Source organism: Odocoileus virginianus, chromosome 6, assembly GCF_023699985.2.
Source record: "Odocoileus virginianus isolate 20LAN1187 ecotype Illinois chromosome 6, Ovbor_1.2, whole genome shotgun sequence".
Classification (NCBI taxonomy): Eukaryota; Metazoa; Chordata; class Mammalia; order Artiodactyla; family Cervidae; genus Odocoileus; species Odocoileus virginianus.
In genome coordinates this window covers 38,116,644-38,143,332 of record NC_069679.1, presented here as the reverse complement: position 1 = coordinate 38,143,332, position 26,689 = coordinate 38,116,644, and the positions used below count along the sequence as shown (strand labels likewise).

Genomic DNA, 26,689 nt, shown 5'->3' with positions numbered 1-26,689 from the left:
AGAAAAACTTGTAAGACAGTGAACTCTGGAAGATTTTTGGGTTCTCTTAATGAAGCAACAAACAGTTTAAAATGTGTACTAATAACTGTTGTTTAGTCACTAAGTCATGTCCGACTCTTTTGCAACCCCATGAACTGTAGCCTGTCAGACTCCTCTCTCCCTGAGATTTCCCAGGCAAGAATACTGAAGTAGGTTGCCATTTCCTTCTCCAGGGGATCTTCCTGACCTAGGGATTGAAACCGGGTCTCCTGCATTGCAGGTGAATTCTTTATCACTGAGTCACCAGGGAAGCTATGTGTAATATACCCATGTATATAATTACAAAGTTATACCCTCCGATGTGCGAACATACAGCACCTGCACCTGGACACCCACCAAGAGCACAAGAAAGTTTCCTAGGCTTCCAACAAAGCAAACACTTCTAACTTGGACCATTATTTTAACAGGCACCAGTTCAACACTTGAGAGTACCAAGCACTAGATGTTGTAAAGGAGTTAAAGTAAATGGAATCTCAAAATTCAGCACAGGCAGAAATCAATTATAAACCTTAGATCTACTTAGCTAAAGTGAGGCTATCTAGGAGATGGTGAAGGACAGGGAAGCCTGGCATGCTGAAGTCCGTAGGGTCACAAAAAGTCAGACAGGATCGAGCAATTGAACAACAACAAAAAAGGGAGTTCAGTTCAGTTCAGTTGCTCAGTTGTGTCCAACTCTTGTGACTTCATGGACTACAGCATGCCAGGCCTCCCTGTCCACCACCAACTCCCGGAGTTCACTCAAACTCAAGTCCATTGAGTCGGTGATGCCATCCAACCATCTCATCTCATCCTCTGTCATCCCCTTTTCCTCCTGCCTTCAATCTTTCCCAGCATCAGGGTCTTTTCCAAGGAATCAGTTCTTCCCATCAGGTGGCCAAAGTATTGGAGTTGCAGCTTCAGCATCAGTTCTTCCAATGAATATTCAGGACTGATTTCCTTCAGGTTGGACTGGTTGGATCTCCTTGAAGTCCAAGGGTCTCTCAAGAGTCTTTTCCAACACCACAGTTCAAAAGCATCAATTCTTCAATGCTCAGCTTTCTTTATAGTCCAAATCCCACATCCATATATGACTACTGAAAAAACCATAGCTTTGAATAGATGGACCTTTGTTGGCAAAGTAATGTCTCTGCTTTCTAATATGCTGTCTAGATTGGTCATAGCTTTTCTTCCAAGGAGCAAGCATCTTTTAATTTCATGGCTGCAGTCACCATCTGCAGTGATTTTGGAGCCCCCCCCAAAAAAAGTCTTTTACTGTTTCCACTGTTTCCCCATCTATTTGCCATGAAGTGATGGGACTGGATGCCATGAGCTTAGCTTTCTGAATGTTGAGTTTTAAGCCAGCTTTTTCACTCTTCTCTTTCACTTTCATCAAGTTCTTTGCTTTCTGCCATAGGGTGGTGTCATCTGCATATCTGAGGTTATAGATATTTCTCCCTAAAATCTTGATTCCAGCTTGTACTTCATCCAGCCCAGGGTTTCTCATGATGTACTCTGCATGTAAGTTAAATAAGCAGGGTGACAATATACAGCCTTGATGTACTCCTTTCCCAATCTGGAACCAATCTGTGTTCCATGTCCAGTTCTGTGTCTTCAAATCCCATGTCATCCTTATCTATATATTAACTAAAACAACAGAAAACTGTTTCCTTCAGATTAGGAAGAACAAATTTTATTCACTTTCATTTTTTCAGTAACTACTGGATGCTTACTGCAAAAATAAAACATTTAAAAACAAATGTAGACCCTGTTGAGAAGACATCAATTATACCTAGGAGAAAATAAATAACCATCTCATTCTTCTTCCTAGAAGCAAGTGGGAAGAGAGCCAAACTTCCAGTATCAAGTTGACTTCTAGACAGACAAAAACCAAAGATCAAAGTATAACATTAAAGCAAGTAGGACTATTTGTTGAATGAATGAATAAATGAAGGAAAGAAACACTACAGACAGAACCAAGAAGTAGGTAGAACTTATTAGGAAACTAGAGACTGGGTGAGGGGAGTCTCAGTGTGGGTGGTCAGGGAAGTGATGGGTGTGGATTACTGACAATAAAAGAGGACATTCCAGGTCATTTTAGTCGTGCAAAGATTAAACTGACAGGCAATATACATAAAAAAATCCTAAAAGTTTTAAGAATTTTGTGTCCAATAATATTAAACCTAAGAGTTTTTCCTAATAAAAGTGACTCAAAAGATGAAAAAAAAAATTAGAAGTATTAATAGTACTGTTTTAAAAATAGAAGTCCCCAGTGTTATTTAAAATGATAAAAAGGTTGAAACAAACAAGAACTGGAATACATTACTAAGAAATATTAAACATTTAATATTAATAAATTATTGATAAATTATTGTCTAACATTATAAAATTAGAGAATTATGATAAGTGAGTAAATAAAATTAAGTCCTTGGAGAGGCAGATATGAACCAATGTTAAGTTAAAAAGATCATATACCAATCTAACTATTATTAATATAATATATGCTTCTAAATATTTTACTAAGAAGCACAAGAGTTTCAAACAGGGAAGAAAAGTGGATTCTTGCTGGAGGAAATGGCACTGAGAAAGCCCATGGGTTTGGAATGATGGTGAAGAGTTTGAAAATGAGACTTGTCTTGGGACAGCATTCTAATCAATGGTAGGACTTAGGCCATACTCATTTCTGCTTAAGAACTGAGCTAGGGATGAAGTTAACCTAAACTTCCACAGAGATGCTAACTGCAGTCCTTAGGCCTTTTGTTGTGGGCAGGGCTATGAGCATCTCAGCTTCTAGGAAGAAGATACCACAGTCCTTATGGTTTGGGGACTTACCATATCATGTACCTCCCCATGCAAGGAAAGGCAGTAACTACTTGGCAGGGAGATGGGGTGGATGAGGCAGAGAATAAACTAAATTCACAGACTGATTTCAAATGCCTACAAGTAGAGGCACTACCACCAGAAGGCTTTTATTTGAAACCACTAATTCCAGGACAAACTGGTAAACAATTTGTAAGATGGCGCTGATTTCTTGCAAGGTTTCTCTTCAACTGAAAAATTTACTGTCTCATCCCCAAGCTCAGGGGCTTACACAGACTAAACTTTGCAGATATAATTCTAAACTGGGGAAATAAACAGAATTTTCCAGAACAATCAAGATACCTGAGTAGCCATCCTTTTGCAATATCCTCTTATAAAGTCACCCCCACTGTCCCTCTCCTCCTGCCCAACAATCCATCTCAGTCACTCTGGGTGAGTAAACCACAACAGTAGATATGGATGCCCATGAATGTCCAGGAAAAAACACATTGGACATTCATGGAAAAGACTACATTTGCTCTGGCAGATTTAAAACCACTGTAACATTTTTGGCCCCAAGGGTGTTGGATGAGCCATGTCCCATGTGTTAGTAATTCATCTAAATGTTCCCACATAGTTCAACATTTAAGTAAAATATTTGTTTCCATAAGAAAAATAAAAAGGGAAGGTGGTATTCACAAGGCTGTTTAATGTATACCCAACCCAATTAAAAAAAAAAAAAAAACAACGCACAAAACTTTCAGTTTGAAGTAATGTTAGATCTACAGAAGAATTGCAAAAATAGCTTAGTTGTCTCTTGGTATCCATAGAGGATTCATTGAAGAACCCCCTATGGATACAAAACTCCCCAGACACTCAAGTCCTTTAAATAAAATGGAACAGCACAGGTGGCCATCTATAGCCATAGGTTCCACATCCATAGATTCAGACTTGAGTCTATGGAGGTGGGACCCTTGAGTAAGGAGGACCCACTGTACAGAGAAACCCCATAAACCCTTCACCCAGCTTCACCTAGTGTTAACCTCATATATAACCACAGCACGTTTCTCAAAATTAAGAAATCAATATTAGTATATTACTATTAGCTAAGCTTCGGACTTCATTCACATTTTGCCAGTTTTTCCATTAATGTCTTTTTTTTTCTTTCCAGAATCCCACATTGAATTGAATCATCCATGCCTTTTTCTTTTTTTTTTCCCCTCAATTATTGACAGTCTCTCAATTGTTGTTTTTCATGACTTTGATACTTTTGATGAGTCTCTCAATTTGGGTGTGTCTGATGTTTTCTAATGATTAAATTGAAGTAATAAAGCTTGAAGAAAAATAGTTCAAGGGGCAAAGTGCCCTTCTAATCGCGACTTATCAGGGAACACATAATATTAACATGATTTACCAGTGGTAAAGTTAACCTTGATCACTTGTTTGAGATGGGGTCTGTCAAGCTCCTACACAACCTAACTTTACTTTCAGAGTTGTCAGATTTAACAAATGAAAACACAGGACATTAAATGGGACATATGTATACTAAAAATTTATTTATTTTTAGTTCAAATTTAACCAGGGCATCTTAGATTTTATCTGGCATCCCCACATTTAGAAATAAATTCCTAATAAAAATCATAAATGTTTAAGCCCCTCACCTTGCCATAGAACTCTCCTTACCCTACTTTCCAGAGAAATCCCTTGCCACAAAGACTGCAGTAGAGACAAGAATTCAATTGAATTCTTAAACCAGTAACCCTCAAAATCAAATATCCACTAGACTCCCTTAGCAGATTGGGTCCTATCACCAGTTTCTGATTTAGGGGGTCTGGCAGGAAGCTCTAGAATTTGCATTTCTAACAAGTTTCAAGAGATGTTGACCACCCAGGGATCATAGTTGAAGCAGCACTGGCATTCATGGAGGGGAATCTAGGTACCTGCATTTCCTTCATTTTCCAGAGGATTAAAGATCTCCATTACCTGTGCATTAAAAGTCTGCCGCTACAACTCACATAGGGTGGGTCCTAACTGACACAACACACTTTCAACTAATGAATAACTCATGTAAAAGAATAGGAACAGGAACCTCCCTGGTGATTTGGTGGTTAAGACTCTGTGCTCCCAACGCAGGGGGCCTGGGTTCGATCCCTGGTCAGGGAACTAAGATGTTGCATGTTGCAACAGCACAGCCTGAATTTTTAACATTTTTTAAAAAAACATACTTTAAAGTAAAAATTTAAGCTCTATTTTTTTTTTTCAAGAATAGGAACAAAGATAGTTAGAAATCCTTTGTCCCCCAGTTAGAGAGTAGGATTCAGTCTAGATCTTGTTGGGCAACTACAGTGGGATGACTCCTCTCTCCTGCAGCCTCTATTGTTGAGAAGGTTCAAGTTTATTCCCATGAGCACCTATCCATCTGTTGTCAAACTTCATGTGTAACTTCAAACTTCACAATGAGAGCCCGTGTCACCATGGAACTTGTCAGCGAACCACCCCCATAGGTTGTGGAGATGCAGGTAAACAATTTCTGTTTAGAAATCAGAATGCCCTGTTTCACAGAAAGAAATACTAGAGATGGTAAGCAAGTCAAAAATCAGTCTGGACTATAAGAAAGTTTACTTTGGGCTGGTTTGGGTACTTAGCCGATACTTAAAATACCATTTCACTGTGCTTATAGAAGGCTCTCTTGGACTCAAAACTTCCAAGTACTTCAGCAGAAAACAAGTAGTCCATAGACCGAAGGTATCTCACCCACCCACACCCTCTTCATTAGTCACCAGAATGACTTCAGTCCTTCTGAGATGGAAGGAATGGGCACACTCTTCTACACAACTTACCTGTCTGTGGCACTGGATATCTAACAATGTAGATAGAAGTTGGTTACCTATAGTTTCTCATTGTTAAGCTCAGCTGTTACTTGGATAAGTGGTAAGTGGTAAGTTTTCTAACTTGAGAAAGCACACTGCAAGTCTTTGAAAAATAGCTCATTTGTGCATTCTTCTAGCATCCCACCAGGAACTTCATACACAGAATCTCATTAATCGTCACCAAATTATTGTAAGGAAAGTATTAATGATACCCTTTCAAAGACTGGCTAACTAACTTACAAAGCAAGTTACAAACCTGGGATCTAGCTTCCATGTTTTAGACATGCCTTTACAATCAATACCCCATTTAACTTTCAATCAGCCCAATCCAAGCTTGTCCAAGAGACGTAACTTCAATCTCTTAAGCCATCAAGTAGAGTATTTGGTATTCTTTAACTGCACATCTATAAACAATTCTACTAGGAGGCTGGTTATAAAGACAACTTGGTGGGGGGTGGATCTCTGTTCACCACACCCCCCTCCACCAAAAAAAAAAAAAAAATCCACTTTTTCCTATAATGTTCCACTAGACATACAATTTTCAAAGGAAAATGAAATACAATCCATACCCCAAAACTCTAAAATCCATAAAAGGGGAAATAAGACCTTAGTTTTATCTTTCACTGGATTTAAGCCCACCAAGTGTTATTTGCTAACACTTTGGGTTAATGAGGAAATCAATCTGAGGACAAACAAAAATCCAATATCATGTCCAAGCTTTTCATTTATAAAAGCCACCTTTAAGAAAGAGTGATCACCAAGTGTGGCTGTCTAGGCTGTTTGGCATTTACTTGCTTTTGAGCCACAGATTTCAAAACAAAGGAAACAGAATGGAACACCACCAATCCTGATGCAAAAGGACTAAAACCTCTCATAATTTCTTCTTTATATTCTGGAGACTTCAGTCAATGTCAGATTTCCAGGCTTTTACACTCTAAGTCCCCTCAAATGTGGCAGCTATTATTACACATACCCTAATACAATTTTCTCTAAAAGGACTTAATGGAATGCAACCAAGTCTTTGTGTAAATAATCAGATCTACACCCCTCTTCTTGAGTTTAATCAAAGTGTGTCCCTTCTCCTCTGACCATGAGCCACAGGACAATGGGGTCTAGCTGCGTTCACCTGTGTCCTCCATCACTGGCTTTCTCTACCTCTTTGGGGTTTAATCCTTTCTTTCTGAGTTGGGAAGATCCCCTGGAGGTGGGCAATGGCAACCCACTCCAGTATTCTTGCCTAGAGAATCCTATGGATGGAGGAGCCTGGCATGCTACAGTCCACAGGGTCACATAGAGTCAACACGACTGAAGCGCCTGAGCACACACGCCCGCATCTTTTCAGGAGTATTTGACAACAAGAAATCCCATCCTCCTTCCCAGAAAGCTGTATGATTTTAACCCAGGATTGATGAAATAGAGAAACTGCTATCCAGAAATGAATAGGCTCAAGAATAGGGCCTGGGATGCAGGGCGAGCTCTGCAGGTGAGGTGGGGACGGAAATGAAGACATCTCAACACACGTCTTACTTTGGGTCCTTCCATGCCCTTGTCTATTGTAACCACGGGCCTGAATGAACTCACAGGCCTCCTGGAGGAAGCCAACTTTATCACCCTTTTGAAGACCCTTCGTTTTAACAAGTGTGGTTATTCCACTGGGGCATTGGGGTGTCAAGGGCCAGAAGCTTTAAAAAGGAAAGAAAGAGAAGGAAATCAGGAAGTGGTGTAACAAAGGCCTAATTATAAGGGAGGAGTATCTCTCTACAGACAGGTCACTGGACGGATGCCAAGGGCTCTCGCCACATAAAGGGAAAGATTGTTATAAAAAGATTTTTAAAAAAAGAAGAAGAAGAAGAAAGAGGCATGGCAGTAGAGACTGTGAGGGGGTGGGGCAGAGAATAGGGAAATGAATAAGAATAATGACTTAAAAGCTTTTTTTTCCCTGGTTCTCTGCTTCCTTTCTGCAGATGCTCAGCTGAGCCAGTACAGCTGGCTCCCTGACAAATGTGGAAAAATCAGCCAATCTGAGCTGGTTGTTAGCCATCGGGCAGAGGCTCAGATACATAAGGGGCTGCCTTAGGTGTGGTGGGTCTCCTGGAGACACTGCTGGGAGATTCTTGGCCAGAGCCTGTCCTCCGGGACTCCAGGAACTCAGCAGCACCCCCTTCCACCTCTGGGCTCCAGGTTCTGGCCAAGGTGACGTTGAGGGAGGGCTCTTCCTCTGTTTGTTACCCTGCCCTGCCTTCAACATCCTCCCCTAACTGACAACCTCTTTCAACCTGCAGAGGTTTCTTCCAGCTCATTCAGCGAAAAGCCTGCAACACCAGGACTCTTGTCCCAAGGCATCTGAGTGCACATCTGATGACACAACTCAAGGCCTCCAGAAAAATGCCTGATGCTCCTCTGTCCATGGGATTCTCCAGGCAAGAACACTGGAGCAGGTAGTCATTCCATTCTCCAGGGAACCTTCCCCACCAAGAGATCGACCCCAGGTCTCCTGTATTGCATGCGGATTCTTTACTCTCTGAGCCACCATTGCTGCTGCTGCTGCTAAGTCACGTCAGTCGTGTCTGACTCTGTGCGACCCCATAGACGGCAGCCCACCAGGCTCCCCCGTCCCTGGGATTCTCCAGGCAAAAACACTGGAGTGGGTTGCCATTGCCTTCTCCAATGCATGAAAGTGAAAAGTGAAAGTGAAGTCGCTCAGTCGTGTCCGACTCTTCGCTACCCCATGGACTGCAGCCTATCAAGCTCCTCTGTCCATGGGACTTTCCAGGCAAGAGTACTGGAGTGGGGTGCCATTGCCTTCTCCATCTGAGCCACCAAAGAAGCCCCTATTCCTTTTCAGATCACCACATCAAACTGCAATCTGTGGACACCCAGGCAGAACACCCTGGGGTTTCCCCACAGGATAGTGAAGTCCGCTCTGGGAACGGTCACTGAGACCAAAGAGTATGCCACACACATTGATGTATACATTATGTCCCCACGTGGAATATGAACATGAAAATACATCTGACCGTTCAGCTCAAGAAAAGCAATTACTACTTTGAATCAAGTTCAAGACAAAAAGAGTATTATTGTAAGGAGCAGTCCAAGTTCCTTATTAAGCTGTCCATTTTTCCTGTGATTCTTACTCATGGTCTATTTGATAATTTAAAAAAAAAGGTCAAAAATTAGGAACTAGGATACTAAAAGAAGTGCTCACCTAAGTGAAGTTTCTAGAGGGATGGAAATGTTCTAGATCTTATTTTGAGTGGTGGTTACATGAGTGTAAATAACTGTCAAAACTCACTGAACTGAATAATTAAGATCTGTGCATTTTGTTTTAATTATACCCACATAAAAATTTAAAACGTAAGGGCTCACATTCCAGTTCTGTGTCTACAGCTATACCAGCCTACTGAAGCAGCTGCCACTGTACAAAACTGCAGGGGTAAAACATACACTGTGTCACTTCATCAGTTATCCTTTATATAATGGAATACTTCCAAAAGAAACAAAAATAATTCCTATACGATCCTTAAATACTTTTTAGGAGCTTGTAATAATCCAGAGTATTTATTTTTAGAGGGAGAAATGATTATGTCACATGTTACATATGAACTGACTAGTTACTGCTCTTCTTATAACCTGAAAGTGAAGGTTGACTGGGTTGGTCTCAAAAACCTTGATGTAGGGAACACTGGCTAGTAGTGTGGAGGACAGAAAAACAAAATGTGTCTGTTTGAATTATTATTGATTTTTAGATGAAATGAGAACATTTGTTTAATCCAGTAAGAGAATAAACAAATTTAAGAGGTGAAGTACATTACTATATGTAAAATAGATACTAATGGGAAGTTGCCCTATAGAGTAGGGAGCTTGGCCTGGGGCTCTATGACGACCTTGAGGGGTGGGATGGGGTGGGAGGTGGGAGGAAGGTTCGAGACGGAGGGACATGTGTATATCAATAGCTGATTCATGTTGATGTATTTCAGAAACCAACACAACATTGTAAAGCAATTATCCTCCAATTAAAAAGAAACTTTAAAAAAAGAGGTGAAAAGGCAGTATGTTATATGGTCTGATTCCCTCATTAATCAACATAGAAATTGAGGCTCAGAGAAGGAAAGCAATTTTCCCAAGAACACATCATCATTTTCTGCCAAACACGGATCTTCTGACTCTCAAGTCTGTTTCTCTGTCTAGTTTTTCATGATTCCTGTTTTAAATGCTGTCCTTTAATAACATTTTAAAGCAAGTATGATATTTATATCTATCAACTCTCCAAAACATAATATTTGTACTAATATTTTAAAATATCTTCAGAAAAATATTTTTCCCCTGAGAGAGGTTGTTTCTCAAATAAACTACGTTCTTAAAATTAAGAGAGTCTAGTGCTATACTCAACTACTCACATTTATCCTTCTTAGAAAGCACCCATGTATACCTTCTCTATAATAGTTAGAGCTTTTTAAAGCTCTAGTTCATGTTTGCTGATATCCCATCTCTAGAACAATGATTCCCAAGAGCAATTTTATCACCGTATACCCACATTTTTCTCCTGTTTGGAGCCCAGTGTTATCCTTTAACTTTACTTCACTGATTGCCAAGTCATCCTTTTCTCTGTAGCTCTAAGAAATGCCCATGATAAGGTAAAATAATCATAATCTCATGGAAGTCAACAGTTATGTTTAATAGGAAAAAAAATACTCTTGCTCATGTCTTCATGAGAATGAGTCACAATGAACAGATACCGATAAGATGGTCAGATCCCCACTAGCCACAATGAAGATGGGTAACTTGCTACCCATACACAAAAGTGAACCCACCAGAGACAGTACTTGTTTTGGGGACCTAGAATCCAATGTCCAACTATCCTGGATAATACTGTAGTGACAGCAACACAGAACAAGAAGGGAGCTGAGTAATCACAAGGCACGGTGGATTCTGAGCAGTTCTTTTTTTTTTTTTCCTAGCAGAATTTCTTTTGAAATTAAATCTTACTTGGACATCTGACATAGAAAACAAATTTGAGTAATAGCTGTTTGTAGGGTAGTTAAAAATCCACACTGTTGGATGGAAAGATTCATCTTCCTGTTGGTGGGACCTTAAAACACTGCTGTGGGAGGTTTCCTGGAGCACTTAAATGTGGGAATTCTTCTAAAAGTAATGGGGAGCTTCAACTGCTAAGGTCCTTCCCACCACTGGCAACCCAGACTCTCTGAGGATTCCTTCCACAACACAGAGCTGAAATCTTTCCCCTGCTAGCTCTTAATTCATGGATATTAGTTTACCTTTGAGGCCAAATTTTTAAAATCCCCATTTCACAGGGGAAAATCTTCACATATTCAAAAGGAGCAGATGTGTTGTATCTTAGACATGCTCTCCATAATACAGGAGGCTGTGTACACACCTGTCCTCACACAAGCTGCCCATGCTCAAACCACCTCTGCTCCCCACCTCTCCTTGGCCCCAGTCCTATGGTGGCTTCAACTATTTGTGTAGGCTGGGGGCTCAGCTTTCAAAAAGACCCAAGGAGCCTTTGACTGGGGATGTGACAAGAGGAGGAGGAAGGGATTTTGCTGCTGGCTTCTTGTTTCTTCTGCTAGCTTCAAAGTGGAGTTCACCCTTTCTCAACAGAGGATCGTGAAAACCAGCTTGTGGCCATTTAGAATTACATCAGACTCTGGGGACAAATTCTAAACAGACTTAATATGTTAAAAGAAAATGAAAACAGCTGAACTTCAGGCAAAAAAAAAAAAAAAAAAAAAAAGAATCTGCTCCTCATCCCTTCTCAAAGGCATCCTAACAGTGAGATCTACTTTGAGGCCACAAGGAAGACTTCCTGTTCAGTAACGTTCAATGTTTAGAGCAGAGCAACAGCTGGAAAGGCAAACTTTTTTAGCATGAATGTTTCACAGTTCGAATCACTTAACAGATGTAAAATTATAGGATATACTTAGCATTTAGGGCTTTTTTTTTTATTATTAGCTAAAGAAGATCTTTTTGGAAAATACATTTGATGTTTAGTCCTTCTTGATGATGATGGCAAGAATTTTTTTTAAATGTTCGTTACATTAAATAAAAATGTTCATTCTACTAAATCATATTTCAGTCAGTTTTACATGTGTTTTATACATGTTTACTCAAGATTAACATTTTAAGGCAATAAATACACAAATTTTAAGTTTGAGAAGAGACCATCTTACTGACCAGCCAACTAGTAAAAGATGAGAGGCAGCGAGGCTAGAAATGCCATCGGACGCAAAGTAAATGTTCTATGACCGAAACTGACAATCACGCTGGTGAGAGAAGTCTGAAGATAAGAGATGTCCAGGATCAGAGGCTTAAAGGAGAACACTCAGGAGATCAGGGGGAGGTGATGGCTGGCCACTGCCCTCTAAGGAGTGTAACTGAGCAGGACCCTATGAGGCCTTTCCAGAACAGGCCCCCACACCCATGTTCTCTGCTTGACTTTTGTCTATAGGAAAACTTTAGTCAGAGAATAGATTTAAATCAGAGAAGTGAGAGACTGTGGAAAGGAAAACAGTTGAGCAAGACAAAATAATAATACTTTGGCCATTAAACAAAGTCAAGAACATTTAGTTCTTCCTCGAGGTCTATAGATAATATTTTGAGCCAAGTCCTTTGAACTGTTTTGCAGAGACAAACTCCCACCAGGTTGAAGAAGTTAACTATTTGCTGCCCACAAGCACATAGACATCAGACCCTTTGGAACCAGAAGGTTGATGAGGCTGACTTACGATTAACCTCACCACCAACCAATCAGAAGAATGTCCACAAGTTGATCACACCCTGCTCCTTGAACACTGTAAGACTCTTTACTACACCCTCCAGGTGGGGCATAGAGTTTTCAGGGCATTAGCCTGCTGTGGCCCTCTTTGCCTGGCAAAGCAACAAAGCTATTTTTTTCTACTTCACCCAAAACTCTGTCTCTGCATTTCTATTCAGCACTGGTGTAGAGGCTGAATTTTGGGAACAGGAGGGGCAGAGGGAGAAGAGAGGATATACTGGCAGGCAGAGTTAGATGGCTAACTAGGCGGAAAACAGATCCAGTGAGAACAGATTAGTGGAATTAGGGTGGTTTTCAGAAGAAAAGAATGGAGAGAGTAGCAAGGACACATATACACTACCATATGTCAAACAGCCAGTGGGAATTTGCGATATGACTCAGGGAACTCAAACTAGAGCTCTGTGACAATGTAGAGAGGTGGGATGGTATGGCAAGGGGTGGGAGGGAGGTTCAAAAGGGAGGGGACATATGTATACCTATGACTGATTCATGCTGATGTGTGGCAGAAACTAACACATTATTCTAAAGCAATTATCCTTCAATTAAAAATAATTTTTTAAAAAACAGGCTACTTGACTATCATCATGTACATGACTGACTTCTTAAGAGACTTTTGGAAAATTAAGTGAAATCAAGAGAAATTCAGATGGGCATTTGGGGAAGAAAGCCAGCCAACAGGAAAGTGGTGAGTCATGCAATTAGGAGGTCTGGCTGGCTCCATTGGTCACAAATAAGTGAGGACACTGCAGATAAACAGCTTGCTCTCTACAGGCCTCAGTTTCCTCATCTGTAAGGCATGAAGCTTGCAGCAAATGGTTTCTAAGATCCCTACCAGTTTAAGAGAATATTTTATTTATTTAACTTGTAATCAGTTCAGTTACTTAGTTGTGTCCAACTCTTTGTGACCCCATGGACTGCAGCATGCCAGGCCTCTCTCTCCATCACTAACTCCCAGAGTCTACTCAAAGTCATGTCCATCACGTTGGTGATGCCATCCAACCATCTCATCCTCTGTCATCCCCTTCTCCCCTACCTTCAATCACGGTCTTTTCCAAGGAGTCAGTTCTTCGCATCAGGTGGCCAAAGTATTGGAGTTTAGGCTTCAACATCAATCCTTCCAATGACTATTCAGGACCGATTTCCTTTAGGATTGACAGGTTGGATCTCCTTGAAGTCCAAGAGACTCTCAAGAGGCTTCTCCAACACCACAGTTCAAAAGCATCAATTCTTCAGCATTCAGCTTTCTTTATAGTCCAACTCTCTCACATCCACACATGACCACTGGAAAAACCATAGCTTTGACTAGACGGACCTCTGTTGGCAAAGTAATGTCACTGCTCTTTAATATACTGTCTAGATTGGTCATAACTTTTCTTCCAAGGAGCAAGCAAGTCTTTTAATTTCATGACTACAGTGATTTTGGAGCCCCCCAAAATAAATTCTCTCACTGTGTCCCCATTTATTTGCCATGAAGTGATGGGACCAGATGCCATGATCTTAGTTTTCTGAATGTTGAGTTTAAGACAGCTTTTTCACTCTCCTCTTTCACTTTCATCAAGAGGCTCTTTAGTTCTTCTTTACTTTCTGCCATAGGGTGATGTCATCTACATATCTGAGGTTATTGATATTTCTCCCGGCAATCTTGATTCCAGCGTGTGCTTTATCCAGCCCAGCATTTCACATGCTATACCCTGCATATAAGTTAAATAAGTAGGGTGACAATGTACAGCCTTGATGTACTCCTTTCCCAATTTGGAACCAGTCTGTTGTTCCAAGTCCAGTTCTAATTGTTGTTTCTTGATCTGCATGCAGTTTTCTCAGGAGGCAGGTTAGGTGGTCTGGTATTCCCATCTCTTTAAGACTTTTCCAGAGTTTGTTGTGATCCTCACAGTCAAAGGCTTTGGCACAGTCAATAAAGCAGAATTAGATGTTTTTCCAGAATTCCCTTGCTTTTTTGATGATCCAACAAATGTTGGCAGTTTGATCTCTGGTTCCTCTGCCTTTTCTAAATCCAGCTTGAACATACTGTTGAAGCCTGGCTTGGAGAATTTTGAGCATCACTTTGCAAGCATGTGAGATGACTGCAATTGTGTGGTAGTTTGATCATTCTTTGGCATTGCCTTTCTTTGGGACTGGAATGAAAACTGACCTTTTCCAGTCCTCTGGCCACTGCTGAGTTTTCCAGATTTGCTGGAATATTGAGTACAGCACTTTCACAGCATCATCTTTTAGGATTTGGAATAACTCATCTGGAATTCCATCACCTCCACTAGCTTTGTTCATAGTGATGCTTCCTAAGGCCCATTTGACTTCACATTCCAGGATATCTGACTCCAGGTGAGTGATCACACCATCACGTTTATCAGGATCATGAAGATCTTTTTTGTATAATTCTTCTGTGTATTCTTGCCACCTCTTCTTAATATCTTCTGCTTCTGTGAGGCCCATACCATATCTGTCCTTTATTGTGTTTATCTTTGCATGAAATGTTCCCTTGGTATCTCTAATTTTCTTGAAGAGATCTCTAGTCTTTCCCATTCTACTGTTTTTCTCTATTTCTTTGCATTGATTGCTGCAATAACTTGTAATAGATATCTTAAAAAATGGTTTCCTACAGCTTTGAGGGTTAATTGTTATAACAGCATATATATTCACAGTGTACAATTTGATCATTATTTTTAAGAAAATTTAAGTGTAATTGCAATGTTGTGTTAGTTTCAAGAGTACAACAAGTGATTCAATTATCCATATATATTCTTTTTCAGGTTGAGATTCAAGAGAATTGTTTAATTAAAAATAACCTAAAAATGAAAATAAAAAAACCTTGTCTCAAATGAGAAGGTTAATAAAGACTATCAAGTAGGTTGCTGATGATTCTTCATTTTAAATTTCCTTACTAAATAACAGGTGTCTGAGCCAATAGTTTCTTGAATATCCTCCCATCATTCTGATTCTGGGCTGCCTTTTCACTGCCCACCCATCACTCCATCATTGTTGTGATTAAGATGATACATTCTAATCCACGATCTGTTTGAGGAAATGATGCTTTTGAAAAATGAATTACAAATCCTTGTGGGAAAAGAAGAGTGTGCAATAGAAAAGTCATTAATAACTCAACTTGGAGTCAACTTCCCATTTGGGAACAGCAACCAGTTAACAATATGATTGCTGGCTGAATAAGGATTGGTCTCCAAGAGGCAAGAGAAAGGGGGGTTTCTGTTTCTCTTTCTCCAAGAAAAAGCATTTGGAGCTGAAATTTTAGAGCCCAAAGAATGACACTAGAATGTATCAGTTGTTGTCCTGGGCCAGTTTGCTTGGAATGGATTTAATCTCATAGTACCATGGGGAGATGGGCATTTATTATCTCCACATCTTAAGTGAGGGATCTAAAGTTCAGAGGTCAAGAAGCCTGTCCTGGGCCACATAAACAGACTGAGAAGTCACCCTCTCCTTAAGTATCTAGCGAGTACAGTGGGTACAGTGGGTGGTGCCTCCATGGCCTGTACCTGATAAGAGTTTTCATCCTACTAGGGGAGACAGGAGGAGTGAACAGCTGTGAACACACTAGCTAACCATGAAGATACACTCGGTAGCATAAGACATGACATAAATAAGCCCAGGGAATACGACAGAGTGTGACTGAGGGGCAACTTCTACATAGTAAAGGGAAAAATAGCTCTTTGCAGAGGTGACATTTAATCAAGAGCAGAATGACAAGAAGGACCAGCCATGCATAGAGCCAGGCAAGAGTCAGATCAAATGAACAAGAGAAAAGGGCATGGGTTATATGACGGAGACAGCAAACATCAAACAGAAGGTAGCCGGAAGAGGCAGCCAATGGGCAGGAGAGGCAGCTGGGAAGGTGGCTGCTGATTAAGAAGGTCCTCTGTCTGCTGGGCTGCTGAGGTGGGGCATCTGGTTTCACCCTTGATTTTTAATAGAAGCAAGGGGAGGGACACAGAAGCCATGTCCACATTACAGGGGCAGCTGCACCTACAAAGGAGGAGTTCAGTGTAGGAAGCCTGGGTACCACATTTTAGCATCCTGAAAGCTTAAAGCTGCATTCTGCTTCATGTGCCAACTTCATCTCTCAGCTTTCATCTCCCAGGGAAAGGTGCATCAGTGTGTTGGAGTTGTAGCCTCTGATCCTATAAACCACCCCTAAGTAACACAAAAGCAAGGTAGGAAGGAAAAACATCCCACTGCGATCTCAGCTGTATTTCTTCCACATGGCAAGTTTCATTTTGTTTAATTTAACAATAAACTCATTATATTAACTCAATTCAATAGAAGCAGCAGGGGGGTTTCTCCTAATTTAATCTTGGGCTTTGAGGAGCCTTGCTCAGTGCTAAAACAATGCCATGCAGAGAGATTAAAGGACTTGTATCATATTGAAAAAATACCTTAGAGTTTCTGAGCACAGCCCATCTGTAATTTAGGAACTAGTCAGCCCACTTCTTACTTTATCCAAAGCATCATCTAGTCAGAGAGGTAATCTCTGCAAGCAAATCATTCTCATGAATGATGTCACTGTAGGGTTTAAACTCTGAGAAGAGATCCTTTCATCCTTGGAGCTGATGCTCCAATTTGAAAAGGAGTTATTGGATGCACCCAGCCAGAGAATATAAATATCTTGTGCTTACCAATGTCACAAAATGGGTTTTCTGTAAGTCGCTTGAAAATACAAGGACGTAACTATCTAACATCTATCATTGCATGTCCATTGTGAAAAGCTATATAGCAGGTAGCCTTTAAAAAAGGTTGTTTCTGATGATTAACCATTATAAGAAAGAATAGCTACCCTTACAAAAATATCTTAAGGGATAGAAACGACTATATAATCTGCTGATACTGTGATTTGAAATCTGGAGATTCCATATTCACTCACACATACACAATGGCTAGAGACCAGACAATAGTTTTTGTCCCCAGCTGGCAAGGAGAATTAACAAACTCATTAATTAGGATCCTGTTGGTGCTGGTATTGAATATATATGAAGGCAGGCCCACTTGAGGGTTCCATCTGGGAGATGCAAACTTTTGAAATTCAAAGACAAACTAGATTTATCTTTGGTGCCTTCATATGCTGAGCGTGGTCCTACTGACCATGTGGGCTGGTGTGTATCTATGAGGCCCCTGATTATTATAGAATCAGGCAAGTTTTAAAGTTTATTTCATGTCCTTTCAACTACAAAATGCAAAACAAGGTCACCATGGGAGGTGGAGGAGAAAAGAGCCAGCACTGAGGAAGACTTTATCCTTATCCCAGATTGCTTTCAGAGGAAGAAAGCAATGGCTGAAATGTGAGAAAAGGTACAGAAAATAGTTTCAGTTCACCCCAGCAGTGGCTAACAAGGTCCAGCCTCTGTCCCTGGTGGGAAGGAAATGAACAGAGGAGTTGGTAGGAGAAAGGCCCAGGCCTTGCTCGGGCTGAGGTTTCTCCGTCTCCCCATCTCTCTGTCTCTGGCTCTCTCTCATAACCTCTCAAAAGATGAGACATGTTTTCTTGAGGTCAAAAATAAAAGTTTTTGAGGGGAGGGGGGAAAGAAACCAATATCCCAACATGGAGGGTCTGAAGCAAGAGGGAATTCTCTCACAGGTTTCAGCTCCCAGAGTGAAGGGAGCTCAGAGGAGATGAGGTTTCAACTCTGCAAAGCAAGAAAAACCCTTCTTACCCTGTCAATTTGCAAAGAAGAAGATCTTTCCAGGTTTAGGACTTTTTTTGTCTATTATTTAAATTCCTTGGTATGTGTTTGCTTTCTTTACTGACAGCACTTCTTGTCATGGGTAAGTGTAATTTGCTGGAAAGAAAGGCAGAGAAAGGGAAACGGGGAGAAGAGAGGGAGGGGCAGGCAGGCTGGGAAGGGGGAGAGACGAAGACAGAGACTAATACCAGAATTCAAACAACACAGTGAGAGGGCATGTCCTATTAAAGGATTCTTTATGCTTAAAATGGAATCTATTCTTCCTATCTAAAAATAAGCCTATGACCTTTTGCATTCTCCAGACCATATGTATTTTTGCAACATCCAGAGTCCCAAGATACACCAGGCAGTGTGAGAGCTGAGGGCTGTCTGGTCCAGGTCCCCGGAGCTAGAAGTACACCTGTCAGAGAAGCAGCAGCCAGAATCAAGAGAAAGAATCCACAGAGACCTGGTTGGGGGGGGCACTCTGAACCCAACTTTCTCTGTCAGTTATTGATTAAACCTCTTATGCATACACACCCGCTCCAGGAAAGCTGAACTTTAATTTTATGCCTCCTGCAGGAAAGAGATGATACAACTTGGGAGGAAATAACAGTAAGCATCATAAGAACAAACACCTGCATGCATTCTCGGTGTCAAATTTGTCTTTTAATTCCAAAAAAATAAAAAAAGAATGTCAAACCTCACTTACAATCAAAGAAATGCAAACTAAAATATGTTACACTTTTTAAAACTTATCCAATTAGCAAAGATGAAAAAGAAAGATAATATTGATGTTGGTGAGAGTTTATACAAACAGACACTCTCATGTCTATTTAGAGTAGGAATATAAATTAGTGGAATTTTCTGAAGTTAAATTAGGCAACATGTTGGAAATGCCTTAAATGTATGGATTTCAGTGTAGCAATCACACTTTTAGCAGGTAATTGCATCAGTCATATTCTGTAAATTGTTCATCCCATCATTGTTTAGAATAGAAAATGGTTGGAAATAATCCAAGACACCAACGGCTGAGAACCGGTTAAGTCAATTGTGTTATATGTGTACAATGGACGTGATTAAGAGTCATACTTAGAGCAATAATAACAAATGAAACAAAAAAACTGTTCAGGAAATGTTACTAACCAAAGTGGGAAAAAGTCTAAAAGAAAGCTATCTACCTATCTATGCACCCATCCTACCAACCATCCTGCTTACTGAGTGCTAAGCATTTAGCTAAGGACAGCTGCATTACCTCCTGTAACACTTCCAACAATCCCATGGAGTATGTATGTACTATTATCTCCTTTTCATAGATAAAGAAACTGGTAAACAGGAAAGGGAAGCTTAAACTCAAGTGGGGGCTGATCTCAACCACACAAGTGTACTCTCTGCCATGACAACGCCCATGTGTAAGTTTGGGAACATGTGACCTTCCTTGGGAATACATCCACTCTAAAATATCCACAGTCATCTCTGAGAGGTAGGATTTTTGATTACTGCTTTGTGCTTTTCTGCAGTTTTCATGATTTCTACAATGAGCATGTATTTCTTTTGCAACCAGGAAAAAAAAATGAAATGAGCTCTCCTTCCGAGATGATATTCTGACTATAATTGTCTGACTCCTTGAGATTCAGGAAGACTCAAGAAGAGCCAGGAAATAGCAAACAGACTCTTTTCCAGATGGACTCTGGAGCCAGGCAGCCACTTACTGACCATGTGCCCTGGGCAAGGTCACTTAGCCCTCTAATGTAAAGTAAGAAATAAATGTGCTCAGGCATCCCACATAATATCGGTTCAATAAACACTATTTCCCCTTTCTCTAGCCTGACTGCAACATACCAATTCTAGAAGTGGTATTCTCCAAGTTATGCCTAATACATAATTGTCATTGTCCTATGGAAGACCACTGACTCAAAATCAAAGGGAAGTACACCCTGCCTGAAAAATGCCTGATTATCAAAGTCAGTTAGATTCAACTGACCTATTTTCTCCTCCAAAATTCCAGCCTTCTGTGAATTATAGTCCTTGGTGTTTTAAAGATTATTTCTTTCTGTTTTACACTGGTCTTCAAACTAGGAAATGTACACAAAAGAAGTGTTACAAATAATTATTCCCTCAAAAATATAAGAATAAGGACTTACTTTATAGTACAGGACTTACTTTATAGTACACTCTATTCAATACTCTGTAATGATTTTTATGGGAAAAGAATCTAAAACAAGTATATGTGTGTTATATGTATATACGTGTATATATGCATAACTGAATCACTCTGCCATAGAGCAGAAAGGGACACACATTGTAAGTCAACTATACTCCAATAAAAAATATTTTTTAAAAAAAACCCTATCCTCACAGAGCTACATTTTAGTCAAATTCTGTCAAAATCTGAGTTCAGAAGAGGTGTGGTTATCACAGAGATGCCTATTAATGTATCGAGAAACACATTCATTGAAAAATGAAGTCAGATTTTTTCTGACACAAAATAAATCTGACTTGGCTGGCTGATTAAATAATGAGGACAGATAATTAGGGTATATTATCTATGCATTGAATGAAGTAAATCTGCTGATCCAAGGTTTGATGAATGTGTATTTATAGAATGTGATAAAAAGCATTTTTTACCATAATTATATAAAAATATTGTTTGTCAGGCCAAGGTTTATTGAAATTAGCAACATTTTAAAACTACCAACAGTTTCTAAGTAGATAAAGTTAAGCAGCGTATTACTAGGTGAAAGAGTAATTAAAGAATACAATTTTTAGTTATTTAATGTCGTAGTAACACCTTTCTAATAACATTTTGGGGTATACACTGAGAAAGTTTAACATTTAACAAATGCTTTTTGAAGCCAGGTGCCCACTAATTCTTTGTTTTTAACAAAAATCAAACAAGAGCTATCCAACTGAGAGATGACTAAATGTCACTGCTGGGGAAGGTTTGTTTTGGGTTTGGTTTGGGCTAATTTAGGGGTTAAAGATAGAAATGATATTGGTCTCACAGAATTCCATCTGTGCCATCACATAATATGTAGACAATGTTTCTCACAACTTACATCATAAAAACCAAAACTAGGAATAGAACTGATGTTGAGCCTTTTAAGCAATAAATAATATTAATCCATCTGAGCCACCAAGGAAGCCCAATATTCATCCATAGGATAAACTAATTGGAAGTAAAGCCTCATTCATCTCATTAATTAAGAAAGACATTTTCAATAAATTTTTACTCTGTGTATTTAATAATTATCAAAATATTGAATACACTTATGTTGTTTTCATCAACTTGGTACTAAAAGTCATTGCAATAATCAGTCTGGAATACGTTTAATTACTTAGAGCTTTTGATCATAGAACTTCTAAATTTAAATTTATTTTTACACATGCTTATTGCAGAGGATTATAATGGCAGTATCAATAAAAGACTTTTAAGCATAAAAATATATAACAGGATAAAATATCACAGGGGAAATATAGTAGAAATACAAGTTTTAAAAAAGATATGAAATTTTTGCCTTTAAAGAATAGCTTATTTGTGTATTTTAAAAAATGAATGATAGAGAACAGCATCGAAACATGTATATTATCTAGGGTGAAACAGATCACCAGCCCAGGTTGGATGCATGAGACAAGTGCTCGGGCCTGGTGCACTGGGAAGACCCAGAGGGAGCGGGTAGAGAGGGAGGTGGGAGGGAGGACCGGGATGGGGAATACGTGTAAATCCATGGCTAATTCATTTCAATGTATGACAAAAACCACTGCAATGTTGTAAAGTAATTAGCCTCCAACTAATAAAAATAAATGGAAAAAAAAAAAGAAAGTAAAAAATAAAAATAAAAAAAAATAAAAATGAATGATGGTGAATATTCACTATAAACATTATTTAGATTTCACTGAATGATTTTCGAAGATGATCAAACCACTTTACTGAAAAAAAGTCAATATTTATAATTATATCCTTTTCAACTATTTAAATCTAAGATGAAAAAAATGTTAATGGTAAGTTTCAGATCAGTTCAGTTCAGTCACTCAGTCATGTCCGACTCTTTGTGACCCCATGGACTGCAGCACGCCAGGCTTCCCTGTCCATCGCTGACTCCCAGAGCTTACTCAAACTCATGTCCATCAAGTTAGTGATGCCATCCAACCATCTCATCCTCTGTCATCCCCTTTTCCTCCTGCCTTCAATCTTTCCCAGCATCAGGGTCTTTTCCAAGGAGTAGGTTCTTCGCATCATGTGGCCAAAGTATTGGAGTTTCAGGTTCAGCATCAGTCCTTTCAACAAATATTCAGGACTGATTTCCTTTAGGATGGACTGGTTGGATCTCCTTGCAGTCCAAGGGTCTCTCAAGAGTCTTTTCCAACACCACAGTTCAAAAGCATCAGTTCTTCAGTGCTCAGCTTTCTTTATAGTCCAAATCTCACATCCATATATAACTACTGGAAAAACCATAGCTTTGACTAGATGGACCTTTCTTGGCAAAGTAATGTCTCTGCTTTTTAATGTGCTGTCTAAGTTGGTCATAGCTTTTCTTCCAAGGAGCAAGCGTCTTTTAATTTCATGGCTGCAGTCACCATCTGCAGGGATTTTGGAGCCCCCCAAAATAAAGTCTCTCACTGTTTTCACTGTTTCCACTGTTTCCCCATCTATTTGCCATGAAGTGATGGGACCAGATGCCATGATCTTTTCTGAATGTTGAGTTTTAAGCCAACTTTTTCACTCTCCTCTTTCACTTTCATCAAGAGGCTCTTTAGTTCTTCTTCACTTTCTGCCATAAGGGTGGTATCATCTCTATATCTGAGATTATTTATATTTCTCCTGGCAATCTTGATTCCAGCTTGTGCTTCATCCAGCCCAGGGTTTCTCATGATGTACTCTGCATGTAAGTTAAATAAGCAGGGTGACAATGTACAGCCTTGATGTACTCCTTTCCCAATTTGGAACCAGTCTGTTGTTTCAGGTTCAGTTCTAACTGTTGTTTCTTGACCTGCATACACATTTCTCAGGAGGCAGATGAGCTGGTCTGGTATCCCATCTCTTTAAGACTGTTCCACAGTTTGTTGTGATCCACACAATCAAAGGCTCTGGCACAGTCAATAAAGCAGAATTAGATGTTTTTCCAGAATTCTCTTGCTTTTTCGATGATCCAACAAATGTTGGCTTCCCTGATGGCTCAGAGGTTAAAGCATCTGCCTGGAATGCAGGAGACCCGGGTTCGATCCCTGGGTTGGGAAGATCCCCTGGAGAAGGAAATGGCACCCACTCCAGCATTCTTGGCTGGGAAATCCCATGGACAGAGGAGCCTGGTGGCCTACAGTCCACGGGGTTGCAAAGAGTCGGACAGGACTGAGCGACTTCACTGTCACTTTCTGTGAGGCCCATACCATTTCTGTCCTTTATTGTGCCCATATTTGCATGAAATGTTCCCTTGGGATCTCTAATTTTCTTGAAGAGATCTCTAGTCTTTCCCATTCTATCGTTTTCCTCTACTTCTTTGCATTGATCATTGAGGAAGGCTTTCTTATCTCTGTTTGCTCTTCTTTGGAACTCTGAATTCAAATGGGTATATCTTTCCTTTTCTCCTTTGCCTTTAGCTTCTCTTCTCTTCTCAGCTATTTGTAAGTTTCAAAATTCTTTATTAGGGGTAAATGACTGAAAAAGAAGTGAAATTCAGTCTACTTCATTCTACGGCTATCCCTTTTCCTCTATGAGACCCAAGAGAACGTCATTCATTTTACCGGGTTTTAGGGGCTAAAGAAGACACTCGATTTTGTCCTCTCAAGAGATCTGGCCTTACCCTGCTGCCACAGGCCACATGTTGATTTCCTCTCCCATGAAGCGTGTTTAGAGTACATAAACAAGCATGAGGCAGCTCTGAGGCCAAGGGCGACATCTAACACTGGGGAGCTCCTTGATGGTGGGATAAATCTGATTCATAGAATGAAGGTTTCCCACCTGTGACTTAAAGTAATAGTCAAGTAATTAGTATTTATCATTTGGGGGAATGGAAAAAATCCTATGGAAAAAATCAGCATGCACATGGAATTCTCTTTTGCTCATATGCTTTATCCTTGACTTTATTAGGCAAAAATTCCACAAAAGCATACTACGTTATTTAGGAAGTTGTATGCATGCACCTACCCTCAAGAAGACATGGAGATAAACAACATAGAACATTTAGCGGGATGCACACATGGCCTTTCCTACTCTCTGCCAACTATGACTAGGGGAAACTTCTGCAATAGGAAATTACTCACTCAACACAATTAAAGAGATGGGGTGTGTGTGAGAGAATCAGGTCCTATCTCTCACCATCTTAGCCTCTCAGAGTCTTGGTTTTCCCATCTCTAAACTGGAGTTCAAAAGGACACCTGTCTACTGCTGTGCATAACTGCTCTGAATAGCAAATTAGAGTACAATCCAAAAGAATAGCATACACCATGACTGAGTCTTAAATGCTTTTCTATGCCAACATTTTTGGAAGAACAACCTTAACTCAGTATTCTCCATTCCCTTCTCTGTCCTGCTATCACCTCATTCTCTATAAAGCAGTCCATCAGGATGGAAGGATGGATACAGAGAGGTGCTGCTGATGTCATAAACACAGACCAAAAATTTACTATAGGGAAAAATCATACCACAATGAAAGGCTAAAGCTTGAAGCCCTCATTTCACTACAATGAAAGAAACAGCCACGACATGAGCACAGTCCTCTTCTTAAACAGGCATACTTTGTGTAGATGGATACATCACGATAAAAGACATTTCTGCCTTGATTCATCCTGATGACACAGAAAAGAAAACCTGGCAAATGAGTTTTCCCTTTTCAGGTCAAGACTAAACACTGATTTCAAGTCAGATGGATTGTCTTAATAAAAGTGTTAACAACAATGAGAAACAGAAACATCTGATTTGTCCTGACTATGTTTCGATCTTACCAATCTTCAACTGCAGTGCAGGAGCCAGGATCACTTAACACTTTCTTTACTTGATTTCTATACATAATGCCAAAGCTCCCCTTGAGGTAAACACTATAAGTCCTGAAATTATTGTCTGAGTTAACTCAGACAATTGGCACATAAAAGTATCCTAATTCATTAATTTAGTAATCGACATTCAAAGTTTTGGACATGGACTTCAACACTGACAGTCTAGTATTTATTAGTAGGAAATAAAGACAAAAACCATAACTATACAGATCTGGCCACAGCTTGAAAAAGATCAGGGTTTAAAATTCTCTGAACATGAAAATGAAAAACACAACTAATAAACAGTTGTGTCGCCTTTTAGTCTTTGCCCCCAACTGCACTGCTTCATTTTTAACATATGTTTAACTGCTATTTTTTATTAAACTCATATTTAGCCAGAGAGGAACAAGCTTACCACATATGCTTTGGGTTATATACTAACTATTCCCTGTCAGATGGTGAGTTAAAATGAAAAGACACTGGGAGAGAAGAATTAAATTTATATCTAGCTTATGAAAATCCCTAGCTTTGGGGAGGAAGAGCTGAGGGTTGAAAGAATTTTGGATCACTTCTATAGAGAATTTTTTAAGGCACACTAGAGCCTGAATCTAATCCTATCATGGAGAGGTTCTGTTTTGAGTAGAGTCATCTTGAGCCCCATTGAAAAGGTTCTTGAAGCACTGAAATGTTCCCTTTAGTGTCCATCTATAAGCTGGTTAACACTCTAGACTGTATTCCTGGCTTGTAAAATCCTGGTGAAAACTAGTGACCTGGTAATACTAGGACCCAGTTGCACACGGCTACTGTGTAACGCGCAGCAAACAAAAAGAATGATCCATGACTTTTCAGAGCTGGGAAATGAGGACTGCTGACTGGGAGCAATGAAATGAATTGATTCCTTGAGATGTTTACATTATGAGCCTGGCTCTGATTTGCTATTATTTGCTATTATTTCAAGACCCTGACTTAGATTTCATTCACCTTCTTGATTAAACCAAGCACCTCCACCCCATCATGTCACTTCAACACTCTGAGGCTTGCATGATGATTCCCATGTGAAGGAAAAGGAGTTTGATGAAGGTCAAGAGACAAGTCAAAGGTCATGCAGCCAAGGAAGGGGCAGATCTGGGAATCAGAAACAGATCTTCTGATTTCCAAGTATGGCATTCTTCCTCTTGCCTGATTCCACTGCATACACATCTGGCTTCTTAGCCTTTCTTTTCTCTCTCCATTTCCTATTTACTTACTTGTCTTCTCACCATTCAGAGCTTTATCTCTTCCTTTATTAGCATCCATTATCTCATTATTCAACTGTTTCTCTCACTTTGTACAGGTATCAAAGTTCCAGGATCCTAAGAGAAGCATGGCAATTTGAAAAGAAATTCTAATAATAATGACATCCCAAAACTAACGATGTCAAGACTAAGATAATAATAAGACATTTTGCATTTGTTGTTTATTTTTAAATATATAAATCTTTTCTACATTGTGTGCTAGACGAGTGGTTTCAAATAGAAACTCCAATCTAAAGAGGAGACAGAAGTGACATTCCC

The 26,689-nt window shown here is 39.7% G+C and overlaps 1 protein-coding gene and 1 non-coding gene across 2 annotated transcripts in view; one reads left to right on the top strand and one right to left on the bottom strand.

Annotated features, from left to right (window-relative positions):
- The window catches only part of RORA (RAR related orphan receptor A), a 778,196-nt gene that overhangs the window by 530,250 nt on the left and 221,257 nt on the right, over window positions 1-26,689 (bottom strand). The window lies entirely within an intron of this gene.
- Window positions 23,331-23,402, top strand: TRNAS-GGA (transfer RNA serine (anticodon GGA)). The gene has a single exon. It is a non-coding gene; the product is annotated as a tRNA-Ser (tRNA).